Here is a 10,557-nt window from a genome sequence, read left to right on the forward strand (position 1 = left end):
TGCCCCCTAGCCCCAACAGGTTAATACAGGTAATGAGTGGAGAACAGGAGGGCTTCTTAATTATTAAAGAAAAACAGGTCTGTGAGAGCCGGAATTCTTACTGGTTGGTAGGTGATCAAATACTTATGTCATGCAATAAAATGCAAATTAATTACTTAAAAATCATAGAATGTGATTTTCTGGATTTTTGTTTTAGATTCCATCTCTCACAGTTGAAGTGTACCTATGATAAAAATTACAGACCTCTACATGCTTTGTAAGTAGGAAAACCTGCAAAATCGGCATTGTATCAAATACTTGTTCTCCCCACTGTATATATATGATTAAGATATTTTAATAAAAATACAGCCGTTAACAGAAGTCAAAGATCAACATACAACTTGTCTCTCCTGAGTTCTGCCCCGAACAAAAGAAAGACATGATCTTATCCTCTCTGGGCTAGGCGGGACAAATTCGTCCCACCTACGCAACAGCCAGTGTAATCCAGTGGCGCGATTTTCAAATACCTTAGAAATGCTATTACTTCAAATTCTCAAACATATGACTATTTTACACCATTTTAAAGACAAGACTCTCGTTAATCTAACCACACTGTCTGATTTCAAAAAGGCTTTACAACGAAAGCAAAACATTAGATTATGTCAGCAGAGTACCCAGCCAGAAATAATCAGACACCCATTTTTCAAGCTAGCATATAATGTCACAAAAACCCAGAAGACAGCTAAATGCAGCACTAACCTTTGATGATCTTCATCAGATGACACACCTAGGACATTATGTTATACAATACATGCATGTTTTGTTCAATCAAGTTCATATTTATATCAAAAACCAGCTTTTTACATTAGCATGTGACGTTCAGAACTAGCATACCTCCGGTGAATTTACTAAATTACTCACGATAAACGTTCACAAAAAACATAACAATTATTTAAAGAATTATAGATACAGAACTCCTTTGTGCAATCGAGGTGTCCGATTTTAAAATAGCTTTTCGGTGAAAGCACATTTTGCAATATTCTCAGTAGATAGCCCAGCCATCACGGGTAGCCATTTAGACACCGACCAAGTTTAGCCCTGACCAAACTCCGATTTACTATTACAAAAGTTTGATTACCTTTGTTGTCTTCGTCAGAATGCACTCCCAGGACTGCTACTTCAATAACAAATGTTGGTTTGGTCCAAAATAATCCATCGTTATATCCAAATAGCGGCATTTTGTTCGTGCATTCCAAGACACTATCGAAATGTAAATAAGGGTCACGAGCATGGCGCAATTCGTGACAAAAAAATCTAAATATTCCATTACCGTACTTCGAAGCATGTCAACCGCTGTTTAAAATCCATTTTTATGCCATTTTTCTCATAAAAAAGCGATAATATTCCGACCGGGAATCTGCGTTTAGGTAAACAGAGGAAAGAAAACAAAGCATTCGGTCGACGCGGGCACGCGCCTGAGTCTCACTGTACTGTAACCAGCCACTACCCAAACGCGCTACTTTTTTTCAGCCAGAGCCTGCAAAGCCACGATTCAGCTTTTTCCCGCCTTCTGAGAGCCCATTGGAGCCGTAGGAAGTGTCACGTAACAGCAGAGATCCTTTGTTTTGGATAGAGATGACAAAGAAGGCCAAGAAATGGTCAGACAGGGTACTTCCTGTACAGAATCTTTTCAGGTTTTGACCTGCCATTTGAGTACTGTTATACTCACAGACACCATTCAAACAGTTTTAGAAACTTTGGAGTGTTTTCTATCAAAAGCCAATAATTATATGCATATTCTAGTTACTGGGCAGGAGTAGTAACCAGATTAAATCGGGTACGTTTTTTATCCTGCCGTGTCAATACTGCCCCCTAGCCCTAACAGGTTAAAGGACCTTATATACCCGAGATCATACCTTATGGTGTGATCTCCTCTGTCAAACCCTGCATGTGCAGCTAAAAGAACAAGTTATTCTTAACACAAGGTTTCTGAGAACCTGTCTCAGTGGTATGCAAATCTGCCCTTGTTTCAGAGAGAAACAGACGCTGTCTCTCTGTGTCTCGCTATCACCCTCAGTCCCTTTTCTCATCTTTACTCACAGATGCGGGGCTGTGGGTTTTGGCAGAGAGCTAGACACAGAGAGGCCTCAATATTCAGCTAAACAGTACAATGGCACGTAAGCAAATTAATAACAACATAATCAATGATAGGGGTCTTTAGAAGACCCCAAAAATCAACTTTAACCCTTCACCTTCTTTGAGTGTTCCCTCACCTGCTCCGAGTGTACCCTGTTTGAGAACAGTCCATGTATGAAAGAGTAACTGCTGAAATAAAACACATTTTATGAAACCCTTGACTAAGACTGTTGAATCCCTAAAAGTCAAAATAGTATGAGAAAAAATAGACCGATGTATTGCTTTGTGAGGTTCAACCAACCTTTTGTTGGTGTCTCGATATTTTTAGGAAGGGGGACATTGATGAGGCTTGACAAGATACTAACTCTATATCACAGTCATCATTTGATACCCTACTCAACAGCCTCAATTCCTCAGGGCATGAACTCTACAAGGTGTCAAAAGTGTTCCACAGGGATGCTGAATCATGTAGACTTCAATACTCCCTACAGTTGTGTCAAGTTGGCTGGATGTCCTTTGGGTGGTGGACCCGCGCTGAAGACTCTGGGCTGCAGGCCGCCGCTGAAGACACGGGGCTGCCGCCCGCCGCTGAAGACTCATAGCTGCAGAGCGTCGCTGGAGGCTCCAGACTGAAGAGCATCGCTGGAGGCTCCAGACTGAAGAGCGTCGCTGGAGGCTCTGGACTGAGGAGCGTTGCTGGAGGCTCCGGACTGAAGAGCGTCGCTGGAGGCTCCGGACTGAAGAGCGTCGCTGGAGGCTCCGGGCTGAGGAGCGTCGCTGAAGGCTCCGGGTTGAGGGCCGTCTCAGTAGGTTCCGGACTGTAGGCCGTCTCAGTAGGTTCTCGACGGGGAACTGTCGCCGGAAGCTCTGGACGGGGAACTGTCGCCGGAAGCTCTGGACGGGGAATGCGCAATGGAGGCCTGATGCATGGGTTTGGCACAGGAGGCACCACACTGGTAACACGCACCTCAGGGCGAGTGCGGGGAGCAGGAACAGGACACCCCGGACTGGGCAGGCGCACTGGAAGTCTGATGCGTGGAACTGGCTTAGGTGGCGCCAGACTGGCAACACGCACCTCAAGACGAGTGCAGGGAGCAGGAACAGGACGTATCGGACTATGTAGGCAAACTGGAGACCTGGCATGCTGAGCAGGCCTACTCCTTCCGGGTTCAATGACCATCGTCGCCCTACACCGGCGAGGAGCTTGCACCGACCGCACCGGGCTGTGAGTGCGTATGGGCGATATAGTGCGCACCACACCGTAACTCATCGCTCGCTCCTCTGCACATCCGCACCACCGTGCTCTTTCCACCAGTACCTCTCTCCGGAATCTCGCGTCGAGCTCCGCGCTTGACTCCTGTACTGGATTCTGTCTGCTCCATGGCTCTCTCCGATAGGCAAGGGAAGTTCGATCAGGGCTCCCCCTGATGTTGACAAACTCCCCTTATGCCCCCCCCCAAAATAAATTAGAGGGCTGCCTCTCCACCTTGCCTCTTGGTGGATATAGCGCCTCATAGTATCGCCGCTCCCTCTTGGCTTCCTCTAGTTCCTCCTTCGGGCGACGATACTCCCCCTCCTGCCTCCAGGGTCCTTTCCCGTCTAATTTCTCCTCCCAAGTCCATTTTTCCCACTGTTCCATTCCACACTGCTTGGTCCTTTGTAGGTGGGGTCAATCTATCAATATAATGTACAGACTAACCTCTGGGGTCAATCCATCAATATATTGTAAGAACAGATTATACTTCTCAGCATGGATCTAGGCTACCCGCATTCTCATCTGTAGAGTATAATGATGATTCAGTTGAACTGCTGCACTAAAAGAAGAAAAACCAAGGAGGAGACAGGTGCCAAAACATAGACTTCTTTTGTTTCCTTTTTACAGTTTACAGAATGAGGTTTTTATTATCTTACACACTAGCCAACAATCGTTCAAGCCTTCAAGCAAATACTGCTTTTCTGAGTATAATATTTCTTTATTTTAAAGGATTCTGCGGTAAAGGATTCTATATGTGTGGGGAAATAAATGGGTCCTTGAAGGAGGAGGAGGAGACATGGGTCCTTGAAAATAATGTTTCTTCACGCATCGCGCCGACAGAAACTAACATCTCTCTGGTAAGAAGAAGGGCGGGGGAGTATGCCTTATGATTAATGAGTCAAGGTGTGATCATAACAACATACAGGAACTCAAGTCCTTTTGTTCACCTGACCTAGAATTCTTTACGATCAAATGCCGACCGCATTATCTACCATGAGAATTCTCTTCAATTATAATCACAGCCGTGTATATCCCTCCCCCCAAGCAGACACCTCAATGGCCCTAAAAGAACTTAATTGGACTCTATGTAAACTGGAAGCCACATATCCTGAGGCTGCATTTATTGTAGCTGGGGATTTTAACAAGGCTAACCTGAAAACAAGGCTCCCTAAATTTTATCAGCACATCGAATGCGAGACCCTGGCTGGTAAAACTCTGGATCATTGCTATTCTAATTTCCGCGATGCATACAAAGCCCTCCCTCGCCCTCCTTTCGGCAAATCTGACCACGACTCCATTTTGTTGCTCCCAGCCTATAGACAGAAAGTAAAACAGGAAACGCCCGTGCTCAGGTCTGTTCAACGCTGGTCCGACCAATCTGATTCCACGCTTCAAGATTGCTTCGATCACGTGGACTGGGATATGTTCCGGATAGCATCGGACAATAACATTGATGTATACGCTGATTTCGTGAGCGAGTTTATTAGCAAGTGCATCGGTGATGTGCTACCCACGGTAAATATTAAAACCTTCCCCAACCAGAAACTGTGGATTGATGGCAGCATTCTCGCAAAACTGAAAGCGCAAACCACTGCTTTTAATCATGGAAAGGCGACCGGAAACATGACCGAATACAAACAGTGTAGTTATTCCCTCCGCAAGGCAATCAAACAAGCTAAGCATCAGTATAGAGACAAAGTAGAGTCGCAATTCAACGGTTCAGACACGAGATGTATGTGGCAGGGTCTACAGTCAATCACAGACTACAAAAAGAAAACCAGCCCCATCGCGGACACCGATGTCTTGTTCCCAGACCAACTAAACAGCTTCTTTGCTTGCTTTGAGGATAATACAGCGCCACTGACATGGCCCGCTACCAAAACCTGCGGGCTCTCCTTCACCGCAGCCAACGTGAGTAAAACATTTAAACGTGTTAACCCTCGCAAGGCTGCCGGCCCAGACGGCATCCCTAGCCGCGTCCTCAGAGCATGCGCAGACCAGCTGGCTGGTGTGTTTATGGACATATTCAATCGCTCCCTATCCCAGTCTGCTGTTCCCACATGCTTCAAGAGGGCCACCATTGTTCCTGTTCCCAAGAAAGCTAAGGTAACTGAGCTAAATGACTATCGCCCGCGTCGCACTCACTTCCGTCATCATGAAGTGCTTTGAGAGACTAGTCAAGGATCATATCACCTCCACCCTACCTGACACCATAGACCCACTCCAATTTGCTTACCGCCCTAAGAGGTCCACAGAAGACGCAATCGTAATCACACTGCACAGTGCCCTAAGCCATCTGGACAAGAGGAATACCTATGTAAGAATGCTGTTCATCGATTACAGCTCAGCATTCAACACCATAGTACCCACCAAACTCATCATTAAGCTCGAGACTCTGGGTCTTGACCCTGCCCTGTGCAACTGGGTTCTGGACTTTCTGACGGGGCGCCCCCAGGTGGTGAGGATAGGAAACAACATCTCTACCCCGTTGATCCTCAACCCCGGGGCCCCACAAGGGTGCATTCTCAGCCATCTCCTGTACTCCCTGTTCACCCATGACTGCATGGCCATGCATGCCTCCAACTCAATCATCAAGTTTGCGGACAACACTACGATAGTGGGCTTGATTACCAACAACGACGAAACGGCCTACAGGGAGGAGGTGAGGGTCCTCGGAGCGTGGTGTCGGGAACATAACCTCACACTCAACGTCAACAAAACAAAGAGATGATCGTGGACTTCAGGAAACATCAGAGGGAGCACCCCCCCTATCCACATCGACGGGACAGTAGTGGAGAAGGTGGAAAGTTTTAAGTTCCTCGACATACACATCACGGACAAACTGAAATGGTCCACCCACACAGACAGCGTGGTGAAGAAAGCGCAACAGCGCCTCTTCAACCTCAGGAGGCTGAAGAAATGTGGCTTATCACCAAAAACACTCACAAACCTTTACAGATGCACAATCGAGAGCATCCTGTCGGGCTGTATCACCGCCTGGTACGGCAACTGCTCCGCCCACAACCTTAAGGCTCTCCAGAGGGTAGTGAGGTCTGCACAATGCATCACCGGGGGCAAACTACCTGCCCTCCAGGACACCTACACCACCCGATGCCATAGGAAGGCCAAAAAGATCATCAAGGACAACAACCACCAGAGCCACTGCCTGATCACCCCGCTATCATCCAGAAGGAGAGGTCAGTACAGGTGCATCAAAGCGGGGACCGAGAGATTGAAAAACAGCTTCTATCTCAAGGCCATCAGACTGTTAAACAACCATCACTAACATTGAGTGGCTGCTGCCAACATACTGACTCATCGCTAGCCACTTTAATAATTAATAATTGGATGTAATAAATGTATCACTAGTCATTAAACAATGTCACTTTAGATAATGTTTACATACCCTATATTACTCATCTCATACATACTTACCTATACCATCTACTGCATCTTGCCTATGCCGTGTGGCCATCACTCATTCATATATTTATATATACATATTGTTATTCATTCCTTTACACTTGTGTGTATTAGGTAGTTGTTGTGAAATTGTCAGATTACTTGTTAGATATTACTGCATGGTCAGAACTAGAAGCACAAGCATTTCACCACACTCACATTAACATCTGCTAACCATGTGTATGTGACCAATAACATTTGATTTGATTTGATTTGATGTTTCCAAAGCCACAATCTGACTCATCTACAGATATGGACACTCTCAAAGCCACCTTCAACCATGCTAAGATCTAATCTCAACTGGGCTATCGGAAAAACTATAGTTTCACTTGTTGACTATGGTGACACCCATAGTCAACACATTGTTCCTCTAATTCCCTCCAGTTTGATTTGATTTAACTATGGTGACACCATCTACCATTGTTCCTCTAATACCCTGCAGTTTGATTTAACTATGGTGACACCCTCTACAATTGTCCCTCTAATACCCTCCAGTTTGATTTAACTATGGTGACACCATCTACCATTGTTCCTCTGATACCCTCCAGTTTGACACTGGAGCCCCTTATCACGCCCACCACTGTTCCCTCTATGAAGACTTAGTCTACACTCTATGACGACCTATGACCTACCTATCAAATAAACCGTATACACACTCATTTAAGACAATCTACCAAGTCCACTACCAGTCTATAGTACTAATGTGATCATCCTTTCTGTCAAAAAGCATTTCTACACAAAAAGCTACAGACCGGATCCTACATCAACATGAGTTAATCAGTCAGTTTGTCTCCTTCCCCATTTTTTCAACAGTGGGAATGAACCCATGTCTGCCGTGCAATATTAGTAGCTTTGTTTAACATTAAACAGCTTCTGTTTTTGAGGCTAGAGGTAGGTAGAGGTCATAAAACAGCTTCAGTCTTTGAGACTAGGGGTAGGTAGAGGTCATGAAACAGCTTCTGTCTTTGAGGCTAGTGGTAGGTAGAGGTCATGAAACAGCTTCTGTCTTTGAGGCTAGAGGTAGGTAGAGGTCATGAAACAGCTTGTGTCTTTGAGGCTAGAGGTAGGTAGAGGTCATGAAACATGGAGTCTTGCCACAGTTGGGTGAAGAGAAGGTCAAATACGCTGGTCCCCAGTCAGGCTGGCAGGTAACCTGGTAAGTGTGGGAGTGTGGTGCCAGGAAAATAACCTCTCACTCAACGTAAACAAAACAAAAGAGCTGATTGTGGACTCAGGAAACAGCAGAGGGAGCACCCCCTATCCATATCGACGGGACCGCATTAGAGAAGGTGGAAAACTTCAATTTGTACACATCACTGAAAATGGTCCATCAACACTGATCGTGTGGTGAAGAAGGCGCAACAGTGCTTCTTCAACCTCAGGACGCTGAAGAAATTTGGCTTGGCACCTAAAACCCTCACAAACTTTGAGATGTCTCGCCTTCCCAGACCCAGGAGTTAAGTGAGTTGGTTATGAAAAATAAAGATGTTTTCTTCCTTACCTGAAAACACCAATCACATCCAACATGACATCATGACACCTCTGGGGATTCATCAAAAACCTTATTGGTCGCCAGAGGCGAAGAGAGCGGCAATAAAATAAGAAGTGAGGAAGATGTTGGAGCTGAAAGTCATTGAAGAATCACCAAAGGTTCCTCTGACCAAGTTTGTGAGAAGACTGCATTCTTTACTCCAGATGGCCTGTTCCAATGTGTGCAACGCTTTGTCCAATTAATTGAGAGCAAAGAGCAAAGCCCTTTGGACTTCATGGAGCCATCACCACGTTTCAAAGGCTGATGGACCGTATTCTGCGCCCACATCAATCCTATGCTGCAGCCTACCTGTGTAACGGCCGTCGTAGGAAGTGGACCAAAATGCAGCGGGTACGTGAATGCTCATATTTATTTTATTACGAACACCACACAAAAACAACAAAACGAAAAAACGAACGACAGCTAACAGTTCTGCAGGCTCGACATAGCAGTGCACGAATACAACCTCCCACCATTCCCATAACAAACACCACAAGTCCTAATTATAGGACCTTCAATCAGAGGCAACGATAAACAGCTGCCTACAATTGAAGGCCCCAATCCCAATTACCTAAACATAGAAATAGAATGACTATACGGAACATAGAAATACTCTAACATAGAACATAGACCAAAACCCCGGAATACATAAATCAAACACCCCTCTACATAAACACACACCCCGAACCATATAAAACAAATACCCCCCTGCCACGTCCTGAACAAACTACAATAACAAATGACCCCTTTACTGGTCAGAACGTGACAACCTGGATGATGTGATAATCCACAGCTACACTTGGCAGGAGCACCTAATCCGATTAACAGCGGTCATTGAGGGTCTTTGGGCAAGCAGGACTCATTGCCAACCCACGGAAATGGACTCTGGGGGTAAGTGAAGCAGACTGTCTGGGCTATTCCATAGGGCGAGGGTTGATCAAACCACAAGAGAAGAAGGTCGCTGCGATCCAGAATTGGCCTCGACCAGTAAATAAGAAAAAGGTATGTGCTTTTCAGGGAATAACCGGTTATTATAGACATTTCATCCATGAATATGCCATCATTTCAGGACCCCTGTGTGACCTGACCTGGAAGGCCCAACCTGTCATGGTACAGTGTCTGTCTGTGTGTGTCTGTATGTGTTTGTGTGTGTTTGTGTTGCTGTGTCTGTGTGTGTGTGTGTGCATGTTTGTTTATCTGTCTGTGTGTGTGTCTGTCTGTGTATATGGCTCAGTGTGTGTGTCTGTTTCCCGTGTTGCTCTGTTGGTAGAGCATGGCCCTTTTTTATTTATTTCACCTTTATTTGTTTGTTGAGAACAAGTCCTTTATTTAACCAGGTAGGCAAGTTGAGAACAAGTTCTCATTTACAATTGCGACCTGGCCAAGATAAAGCAAAGCAGTTCGACAACATACAAAACACAGAGTTACACATGGAGTAAAACGACATACAATCAATGATGCAGTAGAAAAAAAAATATAAAAAAAATAAGACTATATACAATGTGAGCAAATGATGTGAGATAAGGGAGGTAAAGGCAAAAAAATGCCATGGTGGCAAAGTAAATAAAGTATAGCAAGAAAAACACTGGAATGGTAGATTTGTAGTTTGAAGAAAGTTCAGAGATAAAATATAAATAATATGGTGCAAAGGAGCAAAATAAATAAAATAAATAAATACAGTAGGGGAAGAGGTAGTAGTTTGGGCTAAATTTTAGATGGGCTATGTACAGGTGCAGTGATCTGTGAGCTGCTCTGACAGCTGGAGCTTAAAGCTAGTGAGGGAGATAAGTGTTTCCAGTTGCAACGCCAGGGTTGTGGGTTTGATTCCCACGGTGGACCATTCCGGGAAAAAGTATGAAAATGTTTCAACTCACTACTGTAAGTCTCTCTGGACAAGAGCTACATTACCTAAAAAAACATGTGAAATGTGTGACAGAGGAACAGAGGTGTTTAACAATGGGTGATGTTGTTCACATGCAGCTATAACCTCTAACAGACACAGACCTACTGATCTGAAAAGTCTATATATATACACAGCTATAACCTCAAACAGACACAGATCTACTGCTCTGATAAGTATGTATGTGTGTGTGGGGTGGAGACAGCCTCTATTTTTACTAGTGCTTTCAGTTGTATGCCTAGTTTCCTGAAACGGATCACATATGTGTGTGACAAAGGGACATTGGTGTTTAAC

This window comes from Salmo salar, chromosome 18 (genome assembly GCF_965601325.2).
Source record: "Salmo salar chromosome 18, fSalSal1, whole genome shotgun sequence".
Classification (NCBI taxonomy): Eukaryota; Metazoa; Chordata; class Actinopteri; order Salmoniformes; family Salmonidae; genus Salmo; species Salmo salar.